The following is a 9,855-nucleotide window of genomic DNA, read 5'->3' as shown; positions in this document are numbered from 1 at the left end:
GAAGGGGGTAAAATAAGGATACAAGAAAGGGGTGAAGGGTGAAATAATTGTGGGAGGTCTAAGGCAATGAAAAGCGCTCATCAATCCCATCGGGACCAGCATGCTGGTTCTGAAGATTATGTTAATAGCTGTTTATCATCTTTTTACCTGCAACAGTGGCAGGTCAACAAGAGCTCTGCATTGCTGTTGCTGTTGTTGGAGTTCTTGTTGGGGGTTGATTTTTGAAATGTGCACCCATTGGTCGGACAACTGCCTGACCACAACCACATCGGTGGCTTGACTCCACCCACCATCTCAGCAAGACAAAATGACACGGCTGCCATCTCGGTTTTCTCGTGGGCCTTTAACATTAAGCCTGGAGGCCCCAGCTGATTATACACTGTCTGGGTTTGTTGCATCAGATTTCCATTGGCTTTGTTTGGGTCGAGTGTTAATCTCAGCTCTATCTCTCCATATTCATTCACATGGGAACACAGGACATACACGACTCTCTCTAATCTTATTCATCCACATTTGAAACGGTTCAATTTATATTATTTTTAACTCTTCCAATATTTATTGCTTCCATTTCCTTAACCCCCTTGTCTTTGCAAGCTCATTGTGTTTGCTCTCACTTTCAGCTCTCACATTTAAATGTTATGGTAACAATCAAGGACAAGGTCTGAGCAGATTGCACCAGGGAAGGAAAGATTAATTAGCAGTATAAAGGGATGTTTATTTAGTTGGTATTTTATGTGAAACTAGAACGGGCACTCAGTGGAGCGCATACCTTCACCAACGCTACATTTTGCCCTCCCCCCCCAGAAACCGTTGATTGTGAGGGTATTTAATCCCATACCACATCTGCCATCTCATATGTGTTATGATGGCTTAAAAACATTAAATTTCCTGTGTCATGTCACATATCACAAGATTGGGCATTGAATTCACAACATTTTGGCATTGGTTGCATGCAAATTGGATAAAAATCGACGATTTTGACCTTTTCATGACCTTGACCTTTGACCCGATCGCTCCCAAAATCTAATCAAATGGTCCTTGGATAATAAACAATCATCCCACCAAATTTGCTGTGATTCAGTTCAATACTTTTGGAGTTATGCGAATAACAAACAAACAAACACACATATTCACAAATAAATAAATAAATAAATACACAGCGATCAAAACATAACCTTTGCAACAAAGTTTGCGAAGGTAATGTTTGTTTAAGTTGAGCTGGGTGAGATCGTGAGTAAAATAAGAAGAATTGGGCGACAGGAACTCAATGTTGTGAAGTCCACGTGCCATAAATGACTCACGACCTGTGCCATACCTTTACAATACAACAGCACAACGTGTCATGTTTTCCTCCACAGATCGAGGCTCATGGAAGAGCAAGGCAATGGAGGATATGAACAAATAGTGGTGGAGCAAGTTTGGCAACTCTTGGAAAAACAAACAAGGGAATGAATAAACAGGGAGCGAGGAGGGAAGGAACGACTGAAACCAGCAAGTCAGAGAGAGGGTTTGGTTCGTCATGGTTAATGGGGGTAATACAGATTGTGGGTGGAAAAAAAAAATAATGTACCCCCTTCTTGTGGCAGAACTCCCAAAATCCAGATCACTACTCACCTCCACTCATTGGTTCCTCTTTTTCCCCACCTTTTTCCCACCATTTTCCACATTTTCTTCAATTTCATTCTTCCCTCCTGGTCTTCAAGACAGCTGTTCACCACCACCTTAAATCATCTCCAATCCAAAACAGTGATCTTTTCTATGCCCGTTAAACTACCTCGACCTCTCCCCCCAAATTTAGATTATGTATCCATTTTGTCCACCCCTTGCCTTGTCCCCTCTACCCCTCATCATTACCCTGATCCCTTGTTTGTCTGTCTCCCTTGGCCCTGCTGTTGGCCCATCCAAGGGATCGCACACACATTCATGAATCACCCTGCCTATGAGACACCAGGATGACAATTTAGAGCTGGACCGAGATTCAAACCCAGAGTGGACAGCTCAGAGGTGAGTGTGAATCCCTACTATTACTACACACATTTCTGTGGCCATTTGATGCACATCTTCGAATAAGTGAGCTCTTTATATTGCATCAACATTTGTGTGATCACATTTTTTAGCAAGCAGTCATAGACTGGTACTTACGAAATCGTCAACTTGACCTCTGACCTTGTCTAATAAAAGCTGTCTCTGGAGAAGGTAGCGACGCAAACCAGAAGTTTCTACGACGATTCTGTACAAAACCATCAAAAATCGAATGTTTGACCTCACTGTGACCTTGACCTTTGACTGATTTTGACCAAAATCTAATCAGCACTAGCCATCACCCTCCTGAATCACGTGGTGTAATTTGACATTGGTAGCTCCTTCCGTTCTCGAGTTATCGTGCCTACAAACAAACAAACACACAAACACACACACACAAACACACAAACACACACACAGATGACGGAAGTCATCAATATGATTTCGTAAGTAAAAAATGTCTCTGCGAGTGAAAAGTACAGTTGATGACATTTAACACAAGACTTTGGCCTTTGGGGTCAAGGTCTTCCCATAAATTAAGCTGGGCTGTTATTGGTGCTTCTGTGCTTCGGTCCTGATTTGCGATGGTATGGGAATCACACAGGAACGAGGCTGGTGGCATTGTGGATAATAACTTGGAAGTCAATATCTATGGAATAACTGAGTTAAAATGGACGAGGGTCGGTACAAAATGAATGCCTCTTATTTTTCAGTTCGAAACCCAAGTGTCATAAGAAAGCTATTTGAGATCACAAGGAAAGGTTTGTACCTCTCGCCCATTTTAAGTTGAGCTGCACTGTGATCGGTCACTTGACTACACCACACCATGCTTTAAAAATGACTGCCCTGCTGGATGTGCGTACGATGCAGACAAGAGTTATTGGATTCCTAACTGCGAACACTTCAGCTTGGAGGAGTTACTACAAGCACCTGCTAAATGAGGAGTTCCCTTGGAGCAGGGATATTCTGGAGGCAGTAGAGCCGGTGCAGGTCCCAACACCTGAGATCAAGAATGAATGGGTGAAGGAAGCCATCGATGAAATGAAGAATGGTAAAGCGGTGAGCGGCGCTGGTATTGTCGCAGAGATGCTGAAAGCATCTGATGATATTGGAGTGAATTTAATCACTAAATTGATAAAGGCAATTATAATAAGGGGGGCATCTATCCCAGATGAAGAGTGTAATGGTGAATAATTATAAAGGGAAGGGGAATGTCTTAGTTAAGAGGAACTAACGGGGTCTGAAGTTGCTGGACCATGGAATGAAAGTGGTGGAGAGAGTCATGGATAAATTGATAAGACAGAGTGTAAATATACAATAAATACAATTTGGTTTCATGCCAGGAAGGGGCACGATGGAGGCAATTTTTATAGCTGGGCAATTACAGGAAAAATATTTGGGGAAGAATAAACAAATGTACTTTATATTTGTGGATTTGGAGAAGGTGTTCGATAGGGTGCCTCAGGAAGTGGTGCAATGGTCCATGAGAAAGTTACGAGTAGAGGATTGGTTAGTTGGTGTAGTTATGGCGATGCATGATAGCCCAAAAACTTCTGTGAGGGTAAATGGACGTGCAGAGTGAGGATTTTGATGTGAAAGTGGGTGTTCATCAAGGGTCGGTCTTGAGCCCAATCCTATTCATCATGGTTCTTGAGGTGATATCACAGGAATGTAGAGAAGGGTCACCTTAGGAACTCCTCTATGCTGATGACCTGGTGCTGATAGCCGACAATGTGGAAGAGGTAATGGGTAAATATACAGTATGCAAGGAGGATATGGAGGCCAGAAGACTGAAAGTGAATACAGGGAAAACAAAAGTACTTACTAGTGGTGTGGGAGAAGGAGTGTGGAAAAAAAGAGGGATGTGGCCCTGTGCTTTCTCTAAAAAAGGTGCTGGTAGCAATTCAATAATGTGTAAATGCTGCTGCTGGGTGCACAAGAGGTGTAGTGGCATCAGGGGTAGACTGTCGGTGGTTCTTGACGTCAGATGTGCTGTTTGCACAGGAAAACAAGTGATTCCAGTTGGAGCAGAAAGGTTAGTTTATGGGGATATATCTGTGGAATGTACAGATAAGTTCTGTTACCTTGGTGATATGATTAGTGCAGGTGGTGGTGTGGAGGCAGCAGTGAATGCAAGAATTAGAAGCGGCTGGAGGAAGTTTAGGGAGTTGTTACCCCTACTGTCATCAAGAGGGACCTCTCTCCGATTAAAGGGGAAACTTTATGCAGCTTGTGTTAGAAGCATGATGTTGTATGGCAGTGAAACACGGTGATCGAAGACAAGGATGAACGGAGGTGTGAACGAAATGAAATGACAATGGTGAGATGGATGTGTGATGCAACACTGAGGGATAGAAAACTAAATGTGGAATTAAGAGATAGGTTTGGTATAGAAAGCATTAGTGAGGTTATGCGTAGGGTTAGGTTAAGATGGTTTGGACATGTGGAAACGATGGGGTGGGCAGTTGTGTGAATAGGTGTATAAATATGAATATGATGGGAGGAGAGGTAGAGGCCGTCGGAGGAAAACATGGGACGTATTGCGGAGAGATGACCTTATAGTTAAAGGCCTAACAAAAGGGCTAGCAAGGGATGATGCAACCTGAAAAGCAGCCATTAGGTGAACTACAGCTTACACATGTAAGCATGGAATGGCCATAAAACGATGATGATGATGATGATGATGATGATGATGATGATGATGATGATGATGATGATGATGATGAAGAAAGAGGTCCCTTCATTGGATATTCATTGGCATTTAAAGAATGTGTACGGAAACTCCACCATAGATGAGCGCAGAAACCGATATCCACGACAAGCCTCGAAGTGGTCGGCCTGCAACCGAGTCTCATTCTTCCCTCCAGGACTTCAAGCAAGCCATCTCATGTCATCCCCAATTCTGACCCATAATCTGTATTACCCCCATTGACCTCTCCTAACTTAACCATTTTACTTGCTAGTTTCCACCCCTCCTACCTTTCCTCTTTCCTGCTCATTCATTCCATTGATGTTTGTCGCACTGGCATGTACACCTTGCTCTTCCATGAGCCTCACCCCTGTAAATAAAAGAACTCACCAGTACGTGGCAGTCAACCTTTGGTGGTGCACCAAAATGGCCACTGTCACGCAACAGCTCAGGCAAGTTCCTGCATTTATGGTCGACACATGCATGTGATGAAGATCTGGTGTCTGTATCCACAGATTAATGAATGCAGGCCTTAACGGCAAGGTTTACCATGGCGATTATTCATGGCTTGACCCAGATTGCAACATGCACTGGTGTGTGGCTCGAGGATCTCCTGGCATGGTGTGGGTAGGGCACATGCATGCTCGTGGAGACAATGCATGAAAAGCTAGAAATATGCTTTCCCTCATGAAAGGTAACGACTCTTTTTTTTAAAATAGTGTACACAGTTACCACGCAGCAGAAAAAAATGATCACAATGATAATATACAGCACATCAAACTAAATCAATAAAAACAAGTCTGAAGACGACGATGGTTCACAAGCGGTATTTCACGATGTAGATTGTTTCAGAAGTCAAGGATGAGACAATGTGATAATTTTTGACAAAGTTATAATTAATTATAGTGGCCTTCAATCAACAGTTGCAAAATGTTGAAAATCCTGTTTCGTTCAACAACTTTCAAAATTTGACCTTTGCATAACCTTTAAAGGTCACAAAACAATGTTGTGGACATTAAAATAAGGAAACAGGATACATGCTATAGTGGGGCGGCTTAGCCCAAATATTCAAAAGAATTGTGCATTTTGTGATACAAGCACCAAATTTGGCACAAATGTACATTAATATGGTGCGAACATTTTCAGATATTGGGCCACTTGAAATTCTCTCTTTGTCCGCCATATTGGATTTCAAAATGGCCGCCACTTGAAATCTACATTTGCTATTATCTCTGGACGTGATGCCGCTATTGACTTGATTCTGGTATCTAAATGTATGTTTTTGGGGGCAAGGAATCCAATGGTACCATTTTCAACTTAATATTATCTATCACAGTCTGTTATATAATTTTATTTGGAAATTATCTCGGCAAATATTGGATTCAACACAATACTTTGAAAATAATGTCTTAGTTCTGTAAATGTGTTAGGTATAATACTGACATGCTACATGGTCTAGTGTTTGAGGCTAGGTGTACTGGTATCTGAGGCTAGGTATATACCGGTACTGAAGATACGTGTACATAAACAGTGTCATGTTAACAAGTTCAGCATTGCCACAAGTACATGTATGTTGTTGACTCATCGTCATGTGCAGTCCCCTTCACACACACAGAGGGCTGTGCACTGAAGGGCAGCCTTTTTGCACTTGCAGTGCCTCACACACCCTTTCTTGCACTTGCATGTGGTGAAGTTTGACTTCGAAGGTGTTCTCATCATGATGAGGTCGGCATGACATATACGAATATCGTGGTCACTGGCTGGCGCTGGTGAACCAACATTGTTTTGTATAAGAAATTCTCCAATACAGATAACAGTGGAACAAACTTAGTTTGTAATCATTAGTATGATATTAATGTTGGATCAAGACTTGGGAGTAAGTTTCGGTTTTGGCTTGCAGGTGGACGTTAAAGACTGTTGATGCAGTGTCTCCTGTAGGTTAGAGCTGGAACTTGTTGAGGGTGCTGGCAATAGCTTGCCTACTCTTCTCGAAGGATACCGTGAGATCTTTAACATCTGCTACAACTAATGTTCGGAGACAGAACACCCAGTTGAACGTCCATCCAAGAAGCGTCAAATACATTGATTCAACACCCTGCCAGGAAACACCAGAATGACGGTTCTTAGCTTGGCAGAGATTCATACCCAGCCCCAGACAGCCCAGCAGTTCTGTTATTGTGCAGAGCAGTTTGGCTCCGGGTAGTTATCATTTCTTGGAAGCGCAGCTGTACCGCTGATGCTGTGCCCCTCTACCAGTACACCGGTACTCATTTGGCCAACCTCCTGGTGTTAATTCAGCAACTAACAGAGCTTGAACTCAGCACCCTAAGATCCTAAGCCAGGCATCCTAAACACGAAGCCAACACCAAGCTCAGCCCAGCAGTGATTGCATGCATACCTGTAAACTCTCCTGCCATGGTTGACATATTTAATGTCAAAAAAAAAAATCAAAATCCATTAGAACCATACGCTGTGCAGAGCATTAGTGCTACCTAATCAGTCTCCTGGGCTATTGGGTACAATCCTGGACGGGTCGCCACTCCGATGCAGGATACTCAAATGGCTCAATCATCCCAGCAAGCTGGTACTCATTTTGACGACCTTGGAAGGATGACAGGCTGAATCAACCTCACCTGGTATTAATTCAACAGTCGAGTGGGATTTGAACTCGAGACCAGAGGATCCCAAGCCCACCACCCTAACTATTAAGCCAACATCAGGCATAGCCCAGCAGTGATTGAATGCATATCTGTAAACTATCCTACCATGGTTGACAAATGTAATGTCAAGTGTGCACATTATCACAGGACATGACAAAGCCCCCAAAATGCAAACATCACACAGCCCAAAACTTGTGTAATACTGTATATACATCACCAAAATCAAGTGCACACCAGCCTATTGCAGTCACAACATGTACATACTCGGGGACATACACATCCCAGGTATGACTAATGAGAAGAGCATCAAGGCACAGCTATATTACAGGAAAGAACCAGATAAGAGTGATTATGCCACACCAGTAAGGAACAATCTTGAGTACCTGTACCTCTATTCCCTTCAATAAACGCCTTTGTTGAAATTTTCATGAACCCCCCAGTAAAGATATTATTTCAAAGCAACCTTTGATTGAAGACATTTTAATGAAAAATAATCTTTAATACTTTAAACATGAGAATCATTGAATCTGGGAATGGTGGTGTCATTAGCTCATTAAACACAATACAATAGGTATCATTCAGCAAAACAATACAAACTTTATCAATGATGATAAGTTATAATAAACAAAGGAAATACTTCACATGAAGTATACACAAGTCAATTGCGCACAATGAAGAAGCCTTTATCAGCTTAATCACCACTGTTATCATAAAAAACTGCCAACTCCAAAAGTAGACCAAATTTAAAACCCTCCAGGGATGGTTATAAACCACAACTAGAAAGCATCCCAAAATGCAAAGCCCATCCAATCTGCTTTGTACTGAAACTAAACTTGACAACAACAACAACAACAACAGCTAACACACAATGAAGCTCAATGGTAAATAAATAAACACGGAAAGGATTTTTTTAACGCCTGTCTCACGCTCGATGCGCTCTCATTATATCCGATTATATCCGATTATCATTACCGTTATGTACCATCATTATCACTCTGTCGTTAACAAAAAGCCCTGGACACTTTTGATCATTTTCCCTGCCGAGAAATGAACAGTTTATAGGGAGGGGCCTCAATGTAATCTGCTTTTCCCCTAACAACCACATTCCCAGAACTCATGGTCCACAGAAAAAAAACACCATGGTCTCACGCTTGACGTGCTGTGACCGGGATAATAAAGACTATTTATAGTTACTGTGACTTTGCCCTTTGACATTTTGACCCAATTATAAATTAGTTTTTTTACTGGGTCCCTTCCAGTGTGACCACTCCTTGGCTTTTTTCACAAGATCTTGGCTATTCGTTGTTCACCTTGGCGTCTTGGTTTTCTAGAGGTTTTCTTGGCGTATCGGTTTTCTATGATCATCGCTTTTCCGAAACCTTGTGAATTCTTGGCTTTTTTCATTGACTCACCTTGGCATTTATGAAAATGAGGACTGGTCACACTGGTCCCTTCACAGGTATTAAATAGAATGAAAGCATCTCAAAAAGTAAAGCTCGTCCACGTCCGCTTTGTATTCAAACTGAACTCGACGAAAACGCCAGTTTAAAAAATGGTGCATTTTATTCATTTGTGTTCTGCATATTTTCTCATAATAAAGGTTTGTTGAAGATTTGATGACAAAAGCTCAATGAGTAAAAATGTTGTGGCCTGGACATACTGTACACACTAAAGCTCAATGGTGAATTAAAAATGGGGTGTCTCGTGCTCGACGTGCTGCGGCATTGATAATAAGGGTTATTCATAGTCACAATGATTTGTCCCTTTCGCATTTTGACCCAATTTTTTTTTAATATTTTGTCCATATTCTCGCATTAAAGGTTTGTTGAAAATTTGTCCATATTCTCGCATTAAAGGTTTGTTGAAAATTTGACAAAAGCTCAAATGAAAAAAAATAATAGTTATGCTCTAGAGTCTTGGCAGAGACAGACAGACACACAATGACGGTGAGGGGGAGGCGGCATGATTTGCTATCTCCCTCTCGCCTGGGACGGAAGGGACTGTGGGTCGCGTCAAATACATCAATATCGAAGGCAATGAAGACTGATCCAAAAATGGCAGCTTCGATGAAACGAGATGCATATGAGGAGCCCAGTATCACGCTGTCTGACATGCATTTGTGACGCGGACTGGCCCTGCAGCTTGGTGGGACTTGACCCTGTGCTACCGGGAGAAAAAAACCTGAGGTTTGGCGAACTCCTTCTTGCAAAACTACAACTGTTAAAGATGAGAGAGACTGAGTTTTGTGGGATTGAGGACCGTGACAAATACACCAACTTCAATGGAAGTGAGAATCAAGCCGAGGACATCAGCTTTGGTGAGGCAGAGGGCTGCGCACGTGGCGCCCAGTCGCAGTGATCGACATACGTTTGGGACTCGGCCTGGCCTTGTGCCTTGTTGGCTTTTGCCAACCTCATCATGATGAGAATGAAAACTGAAGCTTTGGCAACTTCCTTTTTGCTGTATGGGACTGACTGAGTTTTG

At 42.3% G+C, this 9,855-nt stretch overlaps 1 long non-coding RNA gene across 3 annotated transcripts in view; it reads left to right on the top strand.

Moving 5' to 3' along the window:
• The window catches only part of LOC147020054 (uncharacterized), a 16,734-nt gene extending 7,527 nt beyond the window's left edge, over positions 1-9,207 (top strand). Inside the window, exons 2-4 of one of the 3 annotated variants that reach the window (XR_015061627.1) lie at positions 1,907-2,004; positions 2,736-2,783; positions 2,893-9,207. This is a non-coding gene — a long non-coding RNA (uncharacterized LOC147020054). The remainder of the gene's footprint in view (positions 1-1,906; positions 2,005-2,735; positions 2,784-2,892) is intronic. The other 2 variants (XR_015061626.1, XR_015061628.1) reach the window with 2 other exon arrangements.
• The last annotated feature ends 648 nt before the right edge of the window (positions 9,208-9,855 follow it).

The sequence above is a fragment of the Eptatretus burgeri genome, chromosome 9, assembly GCF_056783735.1.
Source record: "Eptatretus burgeri isolate ZD-2024b chromosome 9, Ebu_testis_v1, whole genome shotgun sequence".
Lineage (NCBI taxonomy): Eukaryota > Metazoa > Chordata > Myxini > Myxiniformes > Myxinidae > Eptatretus > Eptatretus burgeri.
Note: the sequence above shows the minus strand (reverse complement) of the source record. Positions and strands in the feature narration are given on the sequence as shown.